We start from the raw sequence: 15,970 nt of genomic DNA, 5'->3' as shown, positions 1-15,970 counted from the left end.
TTCCATCTTCTATCTCTTAATGTATGTGAAATGATGTGAGGTACATATGTAGAAGGCAAGAATGAGAAAAGCATAGTTCAGTTAAGACACTCTGCTAGTACTGAATAATCCTCTGTGACATTCTGAACAACAGAAGCTCTTGTCTGAGTGTAAGTGATGCAATTGGAGACATTTTGCTGGAGGTTGGATTGACAGGCTAGTGGCCTTGCTACAAAATTTGCTAACATTTACCCTGATTTTCCCCACCCCTTAAGCCTTCAGGGCTCTGCTCTTAACTGTTCTATGTAGCTGACCCAGCCACTTTGCTTCCTCAGCTCACAGCATTCACCACCTTTCATCCCCCTAGTGAGGCACTGATATTCCCCACTATGAATAATTTCTGAGAGAGGCAAATTTTCCTTCTCTACAGGACCTGAAAGTTTCTCTACAGAGGGATAATTGTGCATTCTTTTTGGGTATTTTTTTGGATGTGGCTTATGTTGTCTACAAGTGAGCTGAGTTATAAATGCATTTCTTTGTTATTTAAATATATAAACTAAGTCAGAATTCTAGCAAATCTTCTAAACTATAATTATTTAGTGAACTCAGTTGTAAAATCCACTTATTATTTTCTTATAGGTTTGTTGCAAAATTTAAAAAGTATCCCAGGTGAGGATTAAATAAAGTAATTAATCTATATTCAATGCATAGACATCTTGTGGCACTTTTCAAATGAAAAATGATTAGACTATGGTGTGAAAACAATGATTTTTATGTCAGAGAAATAATACAAACTTTAAAAAGCTGTCAGCAAGTAGTTTATTCCTATTAATTGACATGTTTCTTTTAACCTGTATGTAGAAAATCTTCAATAGATAAAGTAATCTACTCTTTATTTTATTCCTGATATAGCTGCTAAATATATATGACTGAAAATATAGTATCTTGAGAATTAGAAGTGCCGCTAAGTGGTGGAGTGCCTAGCTTTATATGTATGGGAGGCCCTGGTTTTTAATCCAGGTTCCATATCTATCCATCTACCTATCAGCTATCATCCACCTAACAACTAATCATGTATCTATAATCTATCAATCATCTATCTTTATCAAAAATATCTGTTCATCATCTATCTTTCTATTTTTTATCACTTATCTATTATCTATTACCTGTCAATCATCTATCTGGTAATTATCATCTAATTATATCTAGAAATTATTATCAAACTATCATCTAATTCATCAACAAAATTGATTCTCAATTTTTTTGTTTTTGTTTATTTATTTATTTATTTATTTATTTATTTATTTATTTATTTTATTTTTTTCTGAGACAGGGTTTCTCTGTGTAGTTTTGGTGCCTGTCCAGGATCTTGCTCTGTAGACCAGGCTGGCCTTGAACTCATAGAGATCCGCCTGCCTCTGCCTCCCGAGTGCTGGGATTAAAGGCGTGTGCCGCCGCCGCCGCCGCCGCCGCCGCCGCCGCCGCCGCCGCCGCCGCCACCACCACCACCTGGCTGTTCCTTTTTCTTATTAATTACTTGCCATTATTTGATAAGTTATAGTCCTTTCTACTCCTAGCCATAGCTGTTGGTTCTAGTCTGTGCTTTTCAGCAAAATAAATAAGGAGAACTTACTGACAAGTTTGAATACATTATTTTGTGAATAATTATTCTGTATATTGTATGTCTTGTAATTAAAATGTTATTTTTTCCTGGTGAGTGTTAGCTAGTTATTCCACAGACTTGGTGGCAATTATAATTTATTTTTGCCATCACAGTGTCATGGCAGGTCCTGCCTTGCCACTGCTGTGACTCTATGCTAGGGATATGTATTTTAGAACAAATGTTTGATTAGCTGTATCCTCCACCGGGTGGCTTTGCCACTTTTCCCATGTTTCCTGCTGAGAATTATTGAACAAAGTTTGTCTTGACAGGGAGTCCTATGAAAATTGTGGCTTATCTGCTCTATTTCTGTGACATTTTGATCTACTTTGGGGCTGGATTTACACTTTGGCTTGGTGACTTGGTGCCTGGCTGTTCAGCACTCAGTGGATGCTTGTAACAGCCCTCACATCTTGGCGCTTCCTCCCCTTGGCATTCTTTCACAGTGGGTACAAGATATCACACTTCACAGAAAGTGAGATGTAATTAATATTTTTTAATTACTTTAAGTACTTTGAAGAAGCAAGAGCTGTGGTAGTCACACCAAGTTATTATGGCCAGGTGGTAAAGACTGTTATTGTACCTATCTAATCAAGAGTTTTTCTAATCTTGATGTGCATTACAGACACTTGAAGTTCTGGGGAAAATACAGTTTAATGAGGCCTGTCTGCAGGGTCTTTAGTTTGCAATCCAGTGTAATATCTAGGGTTCTCACAAGTTCCTCAATACAGCTGATGCAGCAGGTTTAGAGAGCACCCTGCAGAACTTGAGGAATTTGGATTATATGCAGCCACGGTGCTTACGGCTGTGAACAGTGAAAAAAATACCCAGTGCTTACAACAGAACCACAGATCTGGTCTATTTATTTTCAAGCTTATTATAGTATTGAAGTAATCATAAAGAAGATAAATGCCGATGCTACAAGAGGTCTCACAGAGTCGACATTCAGTCTTGGAAAATCAGGGCAAGTCTCAGACAGCTAAGGCAGCAAAGTAATAGACATGCAGAGAATAAAAAATGTTTTTCCAAAAATATGTGGCATGTCTTGGATAGAAAAGATTTTGGAAGCAGAGGTTTGAGTCATGAAGGCCACACACTGTTTATTGTGTGCATTCTACATATTTGTGTAGCTGTAGGATCTGGGAACACGACTGATCAAGTCAATAGCTTTTCTCTGGAAGAGCTTTAAGGATGGATCAGTGTACCGGAGCACCTCAGCTCCATATGAAACTATGTAGACTCAGAATATATGGCTCATGGCAGCCTTCTTGTAAATGTCAAATTGAAAATGAAATTTATGTGATTAATAACCAAGAGTTTTTATTAGTTCTTTATTGGTGAAGTGGCATGAATAAAACTGTTAATAAAAGACATTCATATCTTATAATCTAATAAAAGTATAAAATTATGAAAATGTTGTTGATAATATTGTATTAACCCCACAGGAAACCTCCTAAGCTAAAAGCATCATGTGCTCTGTTAAGTTGGATGGTTATATATATTCTGTGTTTAGAAACTCCAAAACTAGTATGCTAATATGTTCATCAGACAGCTCATCATCAGAATTAAATATCAAAATTAAGGGTTGTTTTGATCTGTACTATATATTTTTCCTCAGCAAATACACAAATGGTACATGTTTAAAAACAAAATAGAAAACAACTAATTACCCATTACACATGAGGGTCGTCTGACATACATACAAAGTGTCCTTCCTGAGTTTTTCCTTTTTAATATACAAGTCAGTTTAGAATGATGGAACTTCTCTGAGAACTAGGAAAGCCATAGCCTGTGCTTAAGGAATGGAAAAAAATCAAGGCAAACCATCCATAATTTCCAGCATTTTTATCAATCCCATGTTTATAGCTACTGTCTCTCTCTGTTAGAACCTGGAGTCTATGCTCTGTGGGAATGTTGTATTCCAATAGACATAAACTAATACATAGTGTACAAATTCTGCGTGACAATGTAGTGACAGACCTGGTGACTCGGGTAATCAATGTGATAACCGGTGCCTTCCCCTCCTAAGGAGCCAGCCATACTGTGGATGGCATATGTGTGCCACATCCTCCTGGATGAACCCATTTTAGAGAACAGCAGGAAAACTCTAGAGAGACAGGAGAGAGGCAAAGGAATTGTGTCTCCTCAGAGCTAAGGGAATTGTATGTGGGAACCCACCACAACAGACTTGAGACTCTAACCTCAGGTCCCAGAGATCCTAGACCAGGTCTTTTTTTTTTTTTTTTTTAATAGTATTTTTATTTTACAATTAACTTAATTTCACATATCAGTCACAGATTCCCCTTCCTCCCTCCTCCCACCCCCAACCCTCCCCACAATCAACCCTCCACTCCAACCTCCTCCAAGGCAAGGTCTCCCCTGGGGAGTCAGCTGAGCTTGGTAGACTCAGTCAAGGCAGGTCTAGTCCCCTTTTCCCTACACCAAGGCTGAGCAAAGTGTCCCAGCATAAACCCCAGGCTCCAAAAAGCCAGCCCATGCACCAAGGACAGGTCCTGGCTTCACTGTTTGGGGGGCCTCCCAGTTTAAGCCAATCAACTGTCTCACTTATCCAGAGGGGCTGGTCCAGTTCCGTGGGGGCTCCTCAGCTATTGGTTCACAGTTCATGTGTTTCCACTAGTTTGGCTATTTGTCCCTGTGCTTCCTCCAACCATGGTCTCAACATCTCTCGCTCATACAGTCCTCCTCTCTCTTGCTGACTGGACTCCCAGAGCTCCACCTGGGGCTCAGCCGTGGATCTCTGTATCTGCTTCCATCAGACACTGGCTGAGAGTTCTATCACAACAGCCAGGGTGTTCAGCCATCTGATCACCAGAGTAGGTCAGCTCAGGCACTCTCTCGACCATTACCAGTAGTCTACAGTGGAGGTATCTTTGTGGACTTCTGGGGACCTCTCTAGCACTCTGCTTCTTCCTATTTCCCTGGGGTCTTCATTCATCATGGTATCTCCCTCTCCATTCTCCCACTCTGCTCCTGATCCAGCTGGGACCTCCCTCTCCCCTAAGCTCTCTTTCCCCTGACCCTTGGCCTCCATTATGCCCACCCCCACCCCCAGTTTTTTCATATAGATTGCATCCATTTCTCTGTTGTTGGGCAATCCCTGTGTCTTTCTTAGGGTCTTCTTTACTAGGTAGCCTCCCTGGAGTTGTGAGCTGCTGTCTGGTTATCCTTTGCTTTACATCTAGTATCCACTTATGAGTGAGTACATACCATGTTTGTCTTCTGAGTCTGGGTTACCTCACTCAGGATGATCTTTTTTATAGTTCCATTCATTTGCCTGCAAACCTCATGATCATGATGTCATTTTTTTCTTTGCTAAGTAGTACTCCATTGTGTATATGTACTACATTTTGTTTATCCATTCTTCAATTGAAGGGCATCTAGGTTGTTTCCAGGTTCTGGCTATTATAAATAATGCTGCTATGAACATAGTTGAGCATGTGTCCTTGTGGTATGATTGAGTATTCCTTGGGTATATGCCCAAGAGTGGAATAGCTGGGTCTTGAGAGAGGTTGAATCCCAATTTTCTAAGAAAGTGCCATATTAATTTTCAATGTGGCCGTACAAGTTAGACAACCTCTGGAGGCATCACGATCCCTGACTTCAAGCTCTACTATAGAGCTACAGTAATAAAAACAGCTTGGTACTGGCATAAAAACTGACATGTAGACCAATAGAACCAAACTGAAGACCCAGACATTAATCGGAACACCTATGAACATATGATTTACGACAAAGAAGCCCTATACAATGGAAAAAAGAAAACATCTTCAACAAATGGTGCTGGCATAACTGGATGTCAACATGTAGAAGACTGAAAATAGATCCATATGTGTCACCATGCACAAAACTTAAGTCCAAGTGGATCAACGACCTCAACATAAATCCAGTTACTCTGAACCTGATAGAAGAGAAAGTAGGAAGTAGTCTTGAATGCATTGGCGCCTGAGATCACTTCCTAAATATAACACCAGTAGCACAGACACTGAGAGAAACAATCAATGACACCTCTTGCAACTGAGAAGCTTTTGTAGAGCAAAGGACACGGTCAACAAAACAAAATGACAGCCTACAGAATGGGAAAAGATCTTCACCAATCCCACATGTGACAGAGGACTGATATCCAGAATATATAAGGAACTCAAGAAATTAGACATCAAAATACTCAACAGTCCAATTAAAAAATAGGCTATAGAGCTAAATAGAGAATTCTCAACAGAAGAAGCTCAAATGGCTGAAAGATATTTAAGGAATTGCTCAACATCCTTAGTCATCAGGGAAATGCAAATCAAAATGACTCTGAGATACCACCTTACACCCATCAGAATGGCTAAGATCAAAAACACTGAAGACAGCATATACTGGAGAAGATGTAGAGCAAGGGAAACTGATTTTTTTTTTTTTTTTTTTTTTTTTTTTTTTTTTCTAGAAACTAAGGAAAGAGAAGGGAGGACACTAGACTAGATCTTAAGGAGAGGGAGAGAGAGCATGGGAAGAGGATGTCTGATGTCTGCAGTTTTCAAAGCTGCAGAAAGGAGTCATTAAATGCCATATGCAACAATGTGAATTAGTTGGAATATTTTATCCTAAGTGAAAACCAGGTATAAAAAGTCAGACATTAATCCAATTTATGTGTGGAATTAAAGCAATGGATCTTGGTGAGATGGATTGGCATGTAAAGCTCTTTCTGAGCAAACCTGGTGTACTGAATTTGATCCTTGAAGCTCATGTAAAGGTGGAAAGAGAATCAACTCCATAGCTCCACAAAGTTGTCCTCTGACCCACATATGCACACACAGACGTGTACTCAAACACATGTACACAATTTGCTCATACTAACAATTAAATGAATTTAAGTTTTAAAAATTGAGTTCATCAAGTTGGGAGTAGAAAGTGGGCACAAAAGATTAGGGAATGTAGAGGAAATAGAAGGTAAAACTTTGGGCAGTTTATAAGTGAGGTAGTCGATGTAGTTAGTAGATAATGAAAATGTATTATAAATTTCACAAAAGCTAGGAGGAAGTATTTTCACTGTTTTGCCACAAAGAAATGATTAACAGTTGAGGAAATAGGTTTGTCAACCTTGATTATAACATTACACTGTGTGTGTCTGTGTCGGAATATCATACTGGGAGGTTGATTATATACAAATTGTATTTGTCAAATTAATACAAATAACTATGAAAGCAGTGCTATGCACTTACTACTTCATATCATTGTCAGTTGACGGGAGATGGAGAATAGCCAAACTCAGCATCAGAAGATATAAAACAAAAGGCAAAGCTTTGGTGTTGTCTAAGTCAAGGTTTCTAGTGTTGTGATAAAGCAGGAAGAGCAGCAGCTTGGTGGGCAAAGGCTGATTTCATCTCACATTCTGGGTAACAGTCTATCACTGAGGGAAGTCAGGTAGGAACTCAAGTAGGGAAGGCAGAGTTGATGCAGACAGAAAAAATAAAAAACGTCCTGTTTATTAGTTTGTTTGCCATGGCTTGCTCAGCCTTACAGCAATGAAAACCATCAGCCCAGGGTTGGCATCCCCCACAGTGAGCGGGGTCCTCCTACATCAATCACTAATTTTTAAACTACCCTCTAGACTTTCCTAGAGGCTACCCTTATAGAGTCATTTTCTCAATGGAGAGACCCTGCATCCAAATGGCTCTAGGTTGTGTCAACTAGACATAAAACTAGCCAGAACAGGTGTATTAAATACTCTCTGATATTATCAGTCACTTGCTAGTGCCTGGACTATGTGCTAGCAATATTATATACAATGTTTCTAATTCTCAAACAAGTTCTGCAGCTTGCCTTTGGATTTTCTCGTTAAGCAGATGAGAATTCAAAGAAATTACCTCCTTGCACATGTGTTTTGACGGAAGAAGCAGGTTTCAGTCCCTCAAATGCATAGATTCACATCACTTCTCCTGTTCCCTCTCCCTCCCCAAAGGGATAATAAATCACTTCCTGTCCAGTCATGTGTCTTCTGCTTTATCTTTTAGTATGCTTAGTAGTGTGAGGCAGAAAGTAAATATGTCATTCATGCTTGCAGAATTAAGGTGCAAATGTAAACATATGCATGAAACTAACCAAAAAAGAAAAATATGTGTGTTTGTGTGGGAATTTATCCTGTAACAAAAAGCCGTATGTTAAAGATTGTGTTGTAGGTATTCTTATGTTAAAAAAAAAAAAAAAAAAAAAAAAAAAAAAAAAAAAAAAAACAAGAGGATTTCTATACAATACAATAGAATTTTCTATAATAGAAGGAGCTGACAAAGCAACACTTAAAAAGCATTAACTGTGAAATCAAATTCAGGAGCCAATTGATGTACTATCATGCACAGCTTTCAATTTCAATTGAGTACCTCTGGTTTTTGACTTATAAACAGGCTATGCACTTTGACTGGTAGGTGCCTGGATGAAGAGCCCTGGGTCCAGAGTGTCACCCACCTGGAACAGCAAAGACCTTCCCATCCACTAGGAGCATTCACGTAAGTGCTAATTGCTTTATTAAATGTAAGACTTTTAGTCTTGAAATGACTTCCAACAAGGTGATCTGGTATATTTTTATACAAAACAGCATTTATGTCAAAATTTTATAAACTTCAACTTCTATCATTTATCTTACAAATTTGAGTCCACTTTCTTTAAATAGTGTTATACATAGTTTAGTTTCTGTTTGCCTCCTGAAATTGGTTCAGTTTCTTTGCCTTTATGTGTATCAATTATTTTAAATATTTACAAATGTAACTAATTAAATCCAACATTTTATTTATCCCAATACACTGATTTCAATGAAAATTTACAATGTATTTGTACATCAAGATAATGTATATTTTCATTATCTACTAGCTATAATTATATCTACTACCTGAAATAAATGTGTGTATGTATAATATATAACATATACATATATTATATGTAATATTTGTGATATATATTTTATATGTATATGTATGTACATATACATAAATATGATTTTCAGTTTTTTATAGGTTCATTGACTTTGTGGTATATTTCTCTACATATGGCGATATACAATCTGAGCTTCTATTTGAAAACATGTCAGAATGAGTTTATGTTTTCTACTAGTACAATTTAATCTGTGGGTAGGAAGAGTTGCTATTGTGTAGTTAAAATACTTTTTATAGAGACTACTTCTGTCCTTGCACTTCAAACGTCTGTTCTAGTTTAATCCATATAAACTTTTAAATGAGTGGATAAAGGAAGGACTCCAGAGTTAGCAGCTACCTGACAACAGGCCCAGCATGGCCACCAACAAACTTTAGGAACTGGGATGAATTGTTTAACCTTTCAAAGTATTCTCTTTGCAAATCTATGAATTAAATAAAATGAGACAAAAGAGACAGTCATATATACCTTAAACGGTGACTAAGGCTAAGATGGATAATTCAAATGTTTGAAGTGTCACATGGACAAAATGTATCACCTGTGAAGACATTCAGATTAGATTTTATATTCACTCATTCATTCAATCATTCACATGTGTGTGCGTGTGTGCATGCGTTGTGTGTGTGTGTGTGTGTGTGTGTGTGTGCGTGCGTGCGTGCGTGCGTGCGTGTGTGTGTGTGTGTGTGTGTGTGTGTGTGTGTACATATAGGCACACATGTGCCTTGGGTATGAGTGGAGATCAGAAGCAAACTCCTTCTACTTTCACATTGTGGGATGCAAGGGTTAAATAGAGGATTCAGACCTGGGAGCAAACAGCTCTACATGTTGAACCATCTTGTCAGTCCATGATTTGGTTTCTGCTAGTGAAAACTGGCAAGGTCTAAATATAGTCACGATTCCATTACTCATTTAAAGGGTCAAATGATGACTGTTTATAGTGAACACATAAAGATACAACATCAAATGCACGTGGTGATCAGGAGACGCCTCGTGGGAGTCAGTCCTCTCCTTCCACTATGTGGATGTTAAGGATGAAAATCAGGTTGTCAAGCTTAGCAGTTTTGATCGTTACATACAGAACTATCTTGCTGGCATCAGATTTCAACATTTTCAAATAGACAAATAAATAAATTGGAAAGGCAGGTAGGGCAGTGGTTGTAGGGAGAATTGAATTTGATTTTGATTGAGGTGGATTTTGGACTGAATCATATAACATCTTTTTTAATTAAATGCAAGTCTATAAAATTTTATTATTTAAAACGTAACCATTGCCTACTCTGTTGAGCCTGTATATGCTCCTTTTTATTACCTAAAAATAAGTTTGAAAAAGAATGTTTGGGCTCTCTCTAAATTTGAGCAGTAGAAATCGGGACAAGGCAGATTTTAATAATCAAATTCACACTAACAGATTCAGCAGTGATAGTTCTTTAGAGAGGTTTCCTTTTGACACTTAGCAATGGGGACTGTGAATGCAGTGCAGAGGCCCACCCAGCTTGCAAACTGCTGGCTAGCAGAGCCTTGCTTAATTAGTACTTTCATGGGAAATTGTGACTCCCTAAAGAAAAAATATCTATTTGGGAATAATTTTATGATTCTTTAACAAATACAAATTTCAAGTTTATTAGTATAAAATAAGCCAATATTTAAATTAAAGTGAGTCATATAGAATCAAATCAATAAATTTATGTATGTTTATTTTGTACTACAGTTTTTTAGGTTCATCAGCTACAATTATCTGTTTTGTTTTGTTTTTTTACAGCAATCGCTTGTGTTTATTTATTATAATCACATATTTCTGCCTTTCTAGCCTAAATCTTAGTGGGAATGTAGTGAATTTCATCAGGACCTAATGACAATTAGGCAACAAGCTGAGCAGAAGATGGGAAGTGAGACAAGGCAATTTATTCAGAGGATCATTTCTGTGTTATTTGGCTCAATTTAACAGAATTTATGTTTATAAGAAATGGAGCCCAGGACAATATGGACTCTAATGTGCTATCCTTCCAGTAACAGGAGACTTAGAACAGGACGAGACCTTCATATTGTTGGCTGGACCTTTCTAACCCTTTCATCCTACCTCTGAGCTCACAGAGCCTTTCACTCCATGGCCACTATCAACAGTCAGCTACTTCGGCTTCCATCTGCTTTGACCTGGGGAGGGGGGGGCACGGGGACACTGATGTGCACTGCTTATGTCAACTGGTTTCTGAATTACAGAAACAGTGTCTTTGCTTGTGATATGTAGTTTTATGGTGCTTTATTAGAAGTTCATTGCATTACATTAGAGTCTAGCAATGTGTTTTGTGTGTTACTTTTGCTTAGGTTGCATTTGTTTAACTCTGTGAAGCTGTAATGCTTTGCCTGTCTAAAACACCTAATGGTTTAATAAAGAACTGAACATCTAATAGCAACATAGGAGAAAGGATTGGGAGGGCTGACAGGCAGAGAGAATATATAGAAGGAGAAATCTAGGAGGAAGGAAGATGTAGCCAGAGAAGGAGAAGGACCCAGGGGCCAGCCACCCAGCTACACAGCAAGTCACAAAGTAAGAAATAAAGAAAGGTATACAAGGAATAGAAAAGGAAAAGCCCACAGGCAAAAGGTAGACTTGATAAATTAAGAAAAGCTGGCTAGAAACAAGTCAAGCAAAAGCCAGGCATTTATAGGTAAGAATGAGCCTCCATGTGTGGTTTATTTGGAAGATGGGTGGCAGGTCCCCCAAAGAAAAAAAGAGCAAAAACATCAGCAATGTTGTGATAATTTTGCTGTCTTTTTCTCTGATAGATAATTCAAAGCAGAAAATCTCAGATGTTAATATTCACACTGCTTGGAAGTGGCTCTATCTGTATCCCTGACCTGACCCTCATCTGTGGTGATATATTATGTACTGTAGTAAACTTTGCCTGAAGATCAGAAGACAGAACAAGCCACTGAATTAAGAATAGATACCAGGCAGTGGTGGCACACACCTTTAATCCTAGTGCTCAGGAGGCAGAGATCCATCTGGATCTTTGTGAGTTCAAAGCCACCATGGACTACATGAGATTGACTCAGTCTAGGAAAGAAAACAGAGCCAGGCAGTGGTGGCACACACCTTTAATCCCAGTACTGGGAAGCACACAAGCCTTTAATCCCAGGAAATGACGGCTGTGTGGAGAAAGGTATGTAAGTTGTGAGGAGACAGGAACTAAAGGCTTTTCAGCAGAAGCGTCCCTTTCAGCTAGAGGTTTTCAGGCTGAGGAGTTGGTGAGGTAAGAGGTGGTGGCTGTGGCTTGTTCCTTTGTCTCTCTGATCTTTCAGCATTTACAGTAATATCTGGTACTGGGATTTTCTATTAAAAGACGTTTTAAGATTCGTGTTGCACTTGTCTTCTCTTTAATTTTGTTCTTCTCTGTAATCCAGTGCACATTCTGTGCATTGTACAAAACTAGGATAAATGTAAACAGTTCACACTTGAGGGAAAGAAGCTATGCATGGAGACTGTGCTGATTCCTTTCTTGTATTCCATGATCCTGCTTAGTAATAGGAACTTAGAACAGATAAGCCATAATCATGATTAAATGACTTTTAATTCACTTAATGGGGTAAATTAACAAAGCATATATTCAACAATTTGGTGAGGCATGAAATACAGACAAAATATCTCTTTATACTAGGAAAGCTAGTGACAGCAACTTGTGGTTCATTGCATAGCCCAATGGTTCCTACCATAAAATTAAAGTGATCAAGAAAAGCATCAAGATGAAGGTGCTTAGAAGCCACATTCACAGCCAGAGATACATCAGTGGAACTGAGTTCAGGACGCTCTGGAGTGAATCCTTGCAGCTGCGGGGGATATTTCCATACCTCTTACCATGCGGTCACCATTACTTGACACTCATTAGCTGTGACTTTCAAATGAAGTGTTTGATTAAAATCAAATCATCATTCTTTTAATAAGCCAGAAGTAAACATATAAGAATTAAAAAAAATAAAGATATAACAGTGGATTTAAAGATACTGTAGCTCTTCTGTGAATATTGCAGTTGTTTGATTTTTTAATAAAATGTTCTTATTATCAAAATATAATTTAAAGTGTTCTAATACAATAAATTTGGGGTATTCAGGAAGAAACCCAAATAATAATAGTAAAAATTTAGCTGTGACTTGAACCAAAATTTTCTAGTCAATTAGACTTGATCGTGTGAAACAGTGACATACAATAAAAATAATTAGGAATCCATATTACAGAGCGATGGGTTGCTTGACCTGGCGATGGCATTTTATGCTGTCTGAGATTCACAATGCTTCCTGCGTCTCTTCAAGCCTGGGTAGAAGCACATATCACAGTTTTTACTTTTGTTGAGAAGAACTCACTACTCTGCTTATGAAATGCAATTTATTCCAGAATAACTCTTTGCTATTTTATTTCCCTGAAGAGGCATCCTACACATAGATGTATAACAAATGAAAAACAATTCAGAGTTTTCATAATCTAAAAACAAAAATTCAACAGGAAAGTAAAATCTGGAATCACACATGGTCGTAGATTATTTGGGGTCGATGCATTTCAAACTCAGTGGCTTTTAGTAAAGGAACCTGCTACTGTTCATCTGAGGAATAAAGAGAGAGCAACTGACTTCAGCACCCATAAAGTACTTGTCATTGTCTGTCCTCACATTCACACATCTGCAGTGGAGTTGCATGTCCATGGTCTTCTAGTCAGCATAACCATCATATGGTTAATCTACTGTTTAAGTTATACTTGGATAAAACTGTAGTATTTTTATTTGTATTTATCAAGTATTTATGACTATAATATGCATTTAAATAAATATTAGGTTTTAGTGTACCATTGCTGGCAGAATGATGGTTCATATATTGCTAAAACCTATCTTTGAATCAAAAATTCCATTAAAGCACTTTTATATTTTTAAGCACATGTTCCTTTCAAAAAGCAAATTTGTAATATTTTATGTGTGTATTTATTATATATATGGAATATACACACATTATATATATATGTATATATATATACATATAGAGAGAGACAACCTTTATACAGTGAAGACAAAATTATCCATTAAAACTTAGTTGTGTTTTTAAAAGGAATAAATTTTTGCCTTTCAAAAACTATATCTTTGTTTATGTGTCTGTGAGTTTGTATGTGAGTGTGTGGATGTGTGTTTTATGCACATGTGGAGGTCAGAGGAAAATTTCCAGTTTGTATTGGCTCTTTCCACCATCTGACTCCCAGGGACTGAATACATCTGTCAGGTTACAGGAAGTGAGTGCCTTTACCTGCTGAATCCACTTTTGTGTTTAAGCAATTCAATTATTTCCTGTCACAGACAATATGATAGACATTGTGAAACTATCTAGTTCCTGATAGATATTTCAACAGCATCAACTTTTAAGCATATTAATCAAATTGGCAGCAATTAATTTAGTAGTTGATGCTGGAAATTGTCTTTACACAAGTGACTTCTGTTTCCCCTGGAACTGGAATAACTCTGTCATTTTGTCACAAACTTGACACACGGTCTCTTGGTAACTACATAGTGTCCTCTTATCTATAAAATGCCCTGTCCTTGGAACATTATTTTACAATTTTCTTCCCAAGACAGCTTTCTCTAAGATTATTTCTTTTCAAACTAAATGTTCATCTTCTAATAAAATGTTGTCAGTTATAAAGGAAAAACACCCTTTAATTTTCTTACTCTTTTACAATAAAATATTTTCACCACCTAGATCATATTAATTTTTTTATATAATTTTTTTATAGGTTCTATAGAAAATTTCAAGGATAGTTTAATACAAATACTTATTGTGAAGTTATACTTATTCAGAAGTAGTTTTTCAAATGATTTTTTATTGAATAGAAATACTAATAATTACAGTAGACTATTATACAAATGTCAGTGAGTCTGTAAATAATAGTATAAACAGAACTGTTTTAACTCCCCATTATATATTTTTAATCATATCAATTTTGAGAACTCAGGTATTAATGCCAAAGTGGTCAAGGTTTTTGGAGAGTCATTTTAGCACAAGGCCACATGAAGTCAGTCCAAAAGTCAGTATTATGTAATAGATCACAGATAGTTACACACGTGTACATTAGTAACATTAAAATGTGAAAAAATATTTATGTAGAATTATATGTTGTTTCTTATTAGTTGTTTTTTTCTAGCACATAGCTGCTCCCATTTAAATAAATAGCACAGAGGCTACTTAAAAGGGGGAGGAGGCAGCAGTTAACTCAGTACTAGTTAAGCAAATACTATGTTGAGGGATTTATAAAAATTAATGAAATTTAATGTCTTCTAATACTATTGTTTATTTTAACTTTTAAAATGTTTATTAGATATTTATATTTTATAGACTATTAGTATTACTTATTAAGATTAATTAATGTGAAATGTTTCTCTCTATTCTTTATGTCTTCTAAGACATTACTTTGCCTTTAGCCTTTTGATTATCCTTTTTTAATGTTTGTTAAAATTATTGAGACTTCATAAATGACCATGTGGGCTGTGAGTTCTTTTATTTTTGAGAATATAATTTGTTTACATCTTCTCCTCCCTTCAAACCTTTCCCATACACATCTCCCTGTTCTCTTTCAAATTCATAGCTTTTTTTTCATTAATTGTTATTACATTCTGTCTTAGTTACTTTTCTGTTACTGTGAAGATATGTCATTCTCAAGACAACTTAGAAAACATTTTGCATTGTCTTGGGTACTCACAGTTTCAGAGCGTGAATCCGTGGCTATCATGGCAGGCAACCTGGCAGCAGGCAGTGAGGCATGGCTCGGGAAGTAGCTGGGAGCTCACATCTGGTTCACAAGTACAATGCAGAGTGACAGACTGACAGAGAGAGACAAAGAGACAGAGACAGGTAAGAAACAGAGAGACTGAGACAGATAGAGAGACAGAGAGACAGAGCTAATGGGAATGGTGTGGACTTTTGAAATCCTGATGACTCACACCTCCTAATCCTTCTGAAACAACTCTAACTGGGGACCAAACATTCAAATGTATGAGCCCATGGGAACTATTCTCATTAAAACCACCACGTATGCATATATTTGTGTGTATATACAAATACATTCCTAAACATGACCAGCTCAGCTATATAATGTTATTTGTATGTATGTTTTCAGGGCTGACCATTGATATTAGATAACTAATTGGTGTGCTCTTCCTTGGGGAAGACTAATTCTCCTATTCTCAGCATTCCCTAGTTTCTTAGAGTTCTTTTTGTAGAGTTGAGGCCTCCTGGCTTTCCCATGTCCACTTTGGCACGTATTCGGTGTCATCTTTGTTCAGCTCATGGTTGGGTAGTCATGTTGAGGAGATTTTATGGCACAGGCTTCTGAGATTCGTCTCATAGAAAACTTCCTGATCCTTTGGCTCTTACAACCTT

At 37.1% G+C, this 15,970-nt stretch overlaps 1 protein-coding gene across 2 annotated transcripts in view; it reads left to right on the top strand.

The window, feature by feature from the left end:
* Naaladl2 (N-acetylated alpha-linked acidic dipeptidase like 2) overlaps positions 1-15,970 on the top strand; it is a 1,293,636-nt gene that overhangs the window by 262,974 nt on the left and 1,014,692 nt on the right. Inside the window, exon 2 of one of the 2 annotated variants that reach the window (XM_037207282.1) lies at positions 8,041-8,142. The gene's annotated coding sequence lies outside the window, so the exon portion shown is untranslated. Of the gene's footprint in view, positions 1-7,865; positions 8,143-15,970 lie in introns of those variants that run through there. The other variant, XM_028875806.2, reaches the window with a different exon arrangement.

Source organism: Peromyscus leucopus, chromosome 6, assembly GCF_004664715.2.
Source record: "Peromyscus leucopus breed LL Stock chromosome 6, UCI_PerLeu_2.1, whole genome shotgun sequence".
In the NCBI taxonomy this organism is placed as follows: Eukaryota; Metazoa; Chordata; class Mammalia; order Rodentia; family Cricetidae; genus Peromyscus; species Peromyscus leucopus.
Note: the sequence above shows the minus strand (reverse complement) of the source record. Positions and strands in the feature narration are given on the sequence as shown.